Below are 8948 nucleotides of genomic sequence, written 5' to 3'. Positions count from 1 at the left end.
CTACCTTCTAAGAATTTCTTCACAATGATCTACGTGGCCATTATACAGATGTTATACATGAGATAAAGTTTGGGTACCAAAAATTCATGTTGTTCCCAATTGAAAATTAGCTCTCCAAAAATCTTAAATTTTAAGTGACTACCTAGCTCGTATATTTGGTCGATGAACCATTTTCAGAAAAAGCTCACGAGTTATTCATTTATGCTATTTGTTTCGTTTGATATTTGGTGATTGGCTTATTTGAGAGCCAAAATTGAAAGTTTGGGATTTCAAGATTTAGGTACTACCATTTGTCTAGCTCACCTAATGGATTTATTTTTTGGCATCAACAAAATGATGTTACAATTAACCATGATTGTTGCTTAGATAAATTTTAAACTACAGTTGATTAATTTAAAATTAGGAGAATCAAATAAAGAACCGATTTAATGAACATATACTAGGGTTTCCCTGAATCCTTGTTCTTAACTCAACTTTGGATATTTGAGAAACACATTAATCTTTTTAAAATTGATGATACTTGTTTGTTAGTAAACAAGTTCCCCAAAAATTTACAAATCACGTTCATTAGTTTGACATTTGGAATTCAAGAGTTGTTAAATACTTTTGAATTATGCCGGTTACAAGTTAGGACTAGAAAATCACTAAACTACTGTTGATACCCATTTTCGCGACACATTTTTTACAAGCTTGATTCAACCAAGCCCGACTTCTTTATGGGCTCAATTTATGCATTATACTTTATTTTATTCTTTTAAGTATGGCCCAAGCCCATGCGACTTATTGGGGGAAATTGATGAGGTGTGGTTTGGAGGGTATAGATCGGTTCCTTTCGGACCTTTTGCATGAACCCAGCCCATGCGTGCTACTAAGTGGGCAAGGAACGCTGGTAGCACCTCAGGTTCATGGAGGAGGTCTTGTATTCAAAATTTTCACCCCAAAACAACTTTTATGCTCTGAGTGACTGTGACCCAAAGTTTCTGCCCAAACCCTTTTTTTCCTTTAAACATAGTTGGCTCCCATTGGCCAACTTCATTTGCTAACCCTCACTTAGGTAAGCCTCCCAATGGTCTGAAATTTCTGACCAAAGGCAACCAATTAAAGAAAACCCACTTTATTTCCAAAATCATGTTAAAAGCATACCAAACTTTTCCCTAAACAAAAGCAACCCAAGCCAAAACACCAAAATAATATCATAGGGGATAAAAGCTTCTTCCACTACTCAAAAATCAGTCAAGAGCAACACCCCAAACTTTATATAAAACTCTCTCTTCAGCTCATAAAAAAGGGGCAGCCACGTTCTACCCACAGACCTGAACTTTCAGAGCCAAAACCCATTCAGACAATCAACATTCTCACAATTTCGAACCTTAGGGGTGGAAATAGGGGTACAGGGAAACCTTCCCTCTCTTCCTCACAACCTCCCTCATTTTCCTCTTCTCGGTCACTGTGGGTCGAAGTTTTAAACCTATTATGTTTTTATACTTTTTCTACACTTTTATTATTAGCATTTTGATTTTCTCTTGTAAAAGCACCATTAGCCTTTTGTTTCATTATACATTTGGAATTTTGGGCTTGATTTTCCACAATAAACACTTCTAAATAACCCAAGGGGAGATTTGGGTCATTCTCACGTTTTTGGCCTTTGTCACAAAACGTCCCCGACAACTACCAATTTAATTATACAGTATTTGAACTTGTACTTATTCTTATAATTTAGATTGCAACTATGGAACAAGTATTTTGAAACATGAATATTATCAAAATTATGTTTCATAAAAAATAAAAATGAAAGATGATATTCTAATGCATTGTTTGATTTTGTACATCGATTCGAAAGGGACATTGTTGCTAAATTTAATACAAAATTAATCATAGATAATTTTCAAGATTTAAAATAACATCGGGTTCCATTTTGATATATCATAAATGATTACGTTGAGATGTATTAAAAAAAACTATTATTTTGTCTTTTTATTATTATTATTATTATTATTATTATTATTATTATTATTATTATTATTATACTTAACAGATATTAGTTTTATTTCTCATGTATTATAATTTTTAAATGTGAGTATTAATTCTTATTCTGGAATGATTCTTTTTTTTTTTTTTTAATGTTTTGTCCCCAAAAACAAATCCTAATTTTATCTTGAGAAAGAGTAATAAAAAACTTGAGGCTTCTCATAATTAATCACATTTATGAATTTACATATCTGAATTATATATTAAAAAAATTTATAATGAATTATATACGTATTTTACTAGAGTAATGTTACGGCCACGGACTATTTTACAATATTTTTAAAAACTGTTGATGTTTCTAACTTTTTATTAGTTTTCATCTAGGTTCATTATTAATATTATTTTTTCATTTACTAATAACCATTCACTATATCAGCAGTTTGTAAATTTGTTTGTAAAAAAATTTATATCTCTAACATTACTCATTTTACTATCGTCACTATTGCATACAACTACCTTTTTTTTATTATGTTACTAATTAACATGTATAGTATTATCACACAAGCATATTACAAGTTATTACTAGTATAATTACCATGCATACGCAATCAATTATTTATTAAATGGAGATATTATAGTACAATAATATTTAACAATTATATCATCCATGCCCCAAGGGCCAAGTTCTCTATCCATTATAATGTGGTAACCTAACTTGTACGGATTCTCATTTGAGCCAAGTCCATCATTGATATCACTTTTTTTTTTTTTAATCTATTACTAACATTGTGTTATATCAAGTTATCAACAATTCTTCCTATAAAAAAAAAAAAAAAAAAGTTATCAACAATTCTCAAATTTTTTGTTTCTATATATAAATTTCTCATATTTACCGATTGGAATGTACGAATGGTGCTTTTTTTTAGTTATTGTTATTATTATTTATATTTAAAAATTCGAATCCTATTTTAAATGGAAGTCTAACCTAAGGAAAAAACTAAAAAGTATAAAACAGTGTTCTGCTCTACACTCAAAGCAATAATATCTCAAATCTCTCGATCTCAACATTAATATTCTCAAATCAATGGGTGGAGGTTAGTAATGGGTTTTGTTTTAAAAAATTGGGGCCGGTGTGATGATTCTATCATATACGTCTGGTTTTGTACTTTAATTTCTTAAATTCGAAGAAGGTTTTATATCTAAGAATTTGCATATATAGCAAAGTTCATATAATTAATGTCTTCTTTGTTTTACAGGTTGGAGTTATGCACGAATGGGAGGTCGTTTTACTACTAATAGACCCGAGAGTAATAGACCGACGAGGAGTAGGTGCATCTATACATGGGCATAATAAATTATATATGCAATTTTTTTTAATAACAAATTATAATGCATTAATATTAATAATTGTTTTTATTTAAACCGAATTTGAATCATTAGAGGGAAAAAAATTTACGTATCTTAAAAATCTCATATGATATATTTGAAAAAAAAAAATCATTTAGTATTATTTGGATTATTATGTCAAAACTTTTGTGTTGTGAGTTGTGACAATGGCAACCGATGAAGAAATAAGGAAAATGATTGAGAATGCCGCCGAGCGTGGTGGCCGTCTTGCTAAAGAGGTTCCTATTATGGCCATTTTTGATGCCGTCGCTGCACCAGATCCTCGTGCTTGCCAGTCTATGACCAGTTTTATCAAGACACGTGGGGCTAATTATCACTTAAGTGATGAGGATAGAGAGATTGAGGAATTTTTGGTAACTAGGTTTTGTGCTTTAAAGAAGGGAGATAAACCAAAAGGCAGTCTTTAAAGTAATAGTAATTCTTAAGTATTCTCAGAACACGAAGAATGATACTCTTTCCTCTCAGATTCATTGTGGGATTGGGATGTACTCATTAAATTCATATGCAATTCAACTGTTAGATTTTCGAAATATATATAGCAATGTTAATTTATTTGGTGAGAGTTGTATCCTTGTGTTACAACTTAGTTTGTAGCCGAACTCTATTTTTAAACTTTAGTCCCCTTAACATATTAGGTCCTTACTACCAAAAAAAATAAAGTCAATCTTATTTAACTAAAATTTTGAAAGAGATGTAGCTTGCAATATTGATGATAAGACTATCATGTAACGATTTCAAAACAAGAAAATCCGTAGAAGGAAATTGTAAGACTTTATGTGTTTGCATGTGTGTGTGTGGGTGTGTGTGTGTGTTTTTCATCAATATATGAAATTTTCTTTTTATTAGATTTTGTATAATTTAAGTTTCTTATTGCCCACCCTCAAAAAAATTCTTGGAGCCGCCACTGCACTCTTACACATTTTGCCACTTATAGGACAAATGTTAAGTTAAGATTAGATTAATTTTCACAAATACCAATGGTGGTCTATGTAGAGTGATGTAATCCAATCACAGATTGACAAACATGTAATTTGTGTCAAAGTAAAGATTTGATTAATTTTCACACTTTGTCGCAATTAGTATACATGTCAAGTAAAGATTGGATTAATTTTCACAAATACCAGTAATCTCCATATGTAAATAATATCATCCAATCACTCGTTGACAAATGTGTAAATTGTGTCAAAGTGTGTGTAAGAGTATGTCAATATAAGAACTCAATAATGTGTAATAGAAATGTGACTTTTGGTGCCTCTCTCTCTCTCTTTCTCTCTCCAGGATTGAAGTGTAAAAAAAATTCTAAAACAGGAGGTGGTGAATCTGGTGATCATACTCAAGATAAACAACCGAGTGCCTCTAAGTCAGATAATGAATTTCAAGAAGCACCTCAGCAAGCCCCTCAAACGGTGACACAAGCACCACCAAATGCTCAACAAGCCCCTCAAACAGAGACACAAGCACCACTAGATGCTCAACAAGCCCCTCGAGCAAAGACATAAGCGCCGTTAGATAATGCTCAACAAGTCACTCAAACAGAGACACAAACACCATCAAATGCTCAAGAAGATGAGCAAGTCAATTATGATGTTTATAATTCCTACATTTACCCATACACGATGCAGGATGATTATGGACCCCATTTATATAAATATGAAGTAACCAAATGGATGAGTTTTAAAGAGAACAATAGTTAGAATGGTAGTAATTCTCGTTGGTCTGTTTGACTGTTTAGAGAGAGAATAGTACTCAAACATAGTATTTTAGATAATATAACCAAATTATAATATCCATGAATAATTTATTATAATATTTTCTCATTTCTTTTTTCTTGTTCATATAAATTTTATCTTCTCACCATTTTATGGTTGAAAAAAAATATAATCTTCTTAGGTTTCCAACATTTCTCCACCCTTTTTTTCCTTAGGGTTATCACACCATAATTCGAATACCTTTATGTACTTTATCAAACCAATAAAAGAATGGTTTGTTTCACGTACAATTTCATTATTTGGTGAAAATACGGAGCAAATACTCTTATAACTTTTATATATATAAACCTACACTCTTAGTGCGATGGTCACTCCACAAGTATAAGTGTCTGTGGGGTGTGGGGGGCAAGGACCGAGGTTCAAGTCTCTAGGAGGGAGTTTCACACACATATACACTTAGATTAGGCTAGAATAGAATTTTTATTTCGTATTAAAAAAAACAAAACAAAACAAACCTACAAACTTTGTACTACGTGTGATCACCAATGGTATTATAACCTTTATAGTATATATAAGGTTGGTGATCACCTTCCTTCTTTGGGACTATCAATGGTATTATAAACACAATTGGATTGTATGCTTCGCGCATATACATGAAACATGAAATAAAATTAAATAGTATATAAAAATAATTAAATATATGTAGTTTTGAAGCAAATAATATGCTCCAAAACCACCGAAGGGTGTGATCTAAAGGTATTGAGTGATGCACAAGATGCATTAAGTGTGAGGTTCAAGGTTCGAGTCCGAATATGAATTCACTTGAGTTACCTCTCTTAATAGCTCAAGGTTCACTAATGTCCCTTGTGGGGCTGGGAAGTTATGGATGGGTTTGAATTGGGTTGAAACGCAAAGCGTTTACGTTTTAGCCCTTTTTTTTTTTTTTGCTGGACGCGCGCATGTCACTGTTCATTGGCCATGACTAGTGATTTTAGGCCAATGAACAGTGATTTTAGGCGTGAACAGTGTTTTTCATACATTAAAAAATTATTTTACTACAGTGTTTTTCAATTTTCAGCTGTATTCAAACGGACCTATATATGGCTTACTATAGCCCTCCTGCACCCTAACAGGGCTCCGAATCCAACAGGTAGGGTACTACTATATGATCACGCCTAAGTAGGATTGTCACATTGGTTACACCTTACTCATTTTTGTTCATCAAAAAAATAATACGCTCCAAAATGAAAGAAAAAAAAGGCAAAACGTAAATAATTTAAAAAGAAAATTTATATTTTACCAAAAAAAAAAAAAACTTAATGTTAGATAGTATATATAATGTTGAAAATATTTATATTTGATGAGAATTGCACATCAAATTGATTTGCAATTTCTTAAGTATTTTCATCAATAAAATTAAAAATATAATAGAACTTTAGAGTATAATTTTATATTGAAAATTGATCAGTAAAATATTAAATTCTAATATTTGTAGTAGAGACTGGCAAATGGGTTACGGGTATATGGTCAGGTCTAGTCTGAGTTTCGAGCTGGGTTAAAGTTGGGTACAATTTAAAAAAGGTCAAACAAAAACGAATTATTATACGTTTCCAAATTTTTTATATCATATATTTAATACTTTGTAAAGTTAGGGTCCCCAAATATAAGAGTTGGCCCCCTCCAGAAAAAAGTATTGATCAACTACTCCAATGTCCCCCTTTTTTTTGGCCTAGTGACCTCCTTCCTTTAATTAAAAGAATTAATGAAAAAGAGTTTTTAGAGTTGAGATATAGTTTTAAAAAATTCAAATTTTGTGAGCATGTTCTGAAATCCTCATATTTGGCTCAATTTTAAAGTCTAAGGATGTTTACAAGTCAAATGGGGGTTTGCTGTTTAATTTAAATCCAGCATGTAGCTAACTTTCAACAAGTAATCACCACCAGGGAAATTTTATTTTCCAAAAAAAAGAAAAAAAAATTAACTGCTTAAGATATGTAATCAATTATTACTAATACAATATAAATTAGCATGTTTATACAATCAATTCTTTTATTGAATGATGGTATTTTAATACAAAAACATTTAATGATTATGATCCTTGCCTCATGGGACAATATATCTTCTATCAATTTTAACTTCAGTACTTCACTGTATGGTTTTGAGATAGTATTTTGTTGTAGATTTCAATCTTAAATTCTCATGCATGTTACTTCAGTATTTATTGCATTTAATCATAAGCATGTTAGAAATTTAAAGTTTATTACATTTAAAGATATGGAATTAGTTATAAATACACATGATATATGCATTTTCATTTACAAATAAACCTAATCATTCTTCATAAATAGGGACTTTGCTAATTGATCTTCATATATACGCAACACAAAATGAAGAAATTATTTGGTATGATACTATGATCAAAAACCTTCTTTTGACACTTTTTTTTTCCTACAATGTTTACACCTGTTATTTCAAGGCATATATTTATATTATTATCAATTTTGCTACAAAAAGTCACAAAGTGTCGTGACAATGATAATTTCAGATCGTGATATCAATAAGTTGTTTAGTTATATTTTTGTTTTCATACGTATTTAGAAATCGACATGTATAGCAGTTTATAAGGCTTACACAATAAAAATTTTGTAGTAACTATTCATAACATCACTCCTATGTTAAAGTGCTCACTTTATATAGTAATGATGCGTAACAAAATGTAACTCTTGGTACCTCTCTTTCCAGGATTGAAGAGTAAAAAGAAATCAAAAACAGATACTCAAGCTAAACAACTGAGTGCCTATGAGCCAGAGAATGAATCTCAACAAGCCCCTCAGGCTGAAGAAGCACCTCAACAAGAAGAAGAAGAACAAACCCCTCAGACTAAAGAGGCACCTCAACGACAACAACAACAAGCCCCTCCTCAAACGGTGACACAAGCACCGCCAGAACCTCAACCGGAGAGAATCAATTATAAGCATTACAATCAATTCATTTCTCCGTACAGAATGGAGGACGAAATAAGAGCCATTGAATTTCAACGTCAAGTTCCTGCATATATGAGATTACCACCCGAGTAGTTAGAGAGGAAAGAGTCAAACATAGCATTTTAGATAATGAAAAACCAATTTGGAATATCCATGAATAACTTCTAATAATATCTTCTGCTTAATTAATACTTCTTTATAAATTTGTATCTTCTCAACCATTTTAATGAAATATATATAACTTGTTATGTTCTAAAATTTAGAATAATTGGCAAACCGTGAGTATAAACTTGTCTAAGTATAGATTTTAGAGTCTATAAATTTATTAGACAGTGCTCAAGGTGTTACAAGTCAGAACACAAAAACATGCATACAATCTGTAGAAAAAAGAATTCAAATTCAGTGAAATTCGACCAATCGAAAATTAGATTCGACCTATCGAAAATCAAAGAATTCAAATTTAGTGAAATCCGACCAATCAAAAATTAGATCTGATCGATCGAAAATCGCTGACATGAAATTTTTGTAGAATTTTATTTCAGCCTAAACTCTGCTTAAACATGTTGGGTTTCAAGTGAAACACTTCTAGTATATAAAGGAAAACTCTAGCTACGTTTTTCAGAGCTTTTTAGAGATTTCGGAGGTGCTCTTGTGAGATCTAAAAGGTATTGTGCCTTCCTTTATCAAAGTCACTACTAGAAATCATTCTCATATCATTAGAATTGGTAGATCTGAAGTTGTTGCAACAAGATCAACAACTGCTGATGATTTAAACCTTCAAATGTGGTTTTGGAGTCACAAACTGGAGAGTTTGTGTTGCTGAAACTTTTGAGTGGAATCTCAAAGTCATAAGCAAGATTGCTTGTGTTGGTGTAAATCG

Source organism: Castanea sativa, chromosome 8, assembly GCF_040712315.1.
Source record: "Castanea sativa cultivar Marrone di Chiusa Pesio chromosome 8, ASM4071231v1".
In the NCBI taxonomy this organism is placed as follows: Eukaryota; Viridiplantae; Streptophyta; class Magnoliopsida; order Fagales; family Fagaceae; genus Castanea; species Castanea sativa.
The sequence above is the reverse complement of the archived record's forward strand: the minus strand, read 5'-3'. Positions refer to the sequence as shown.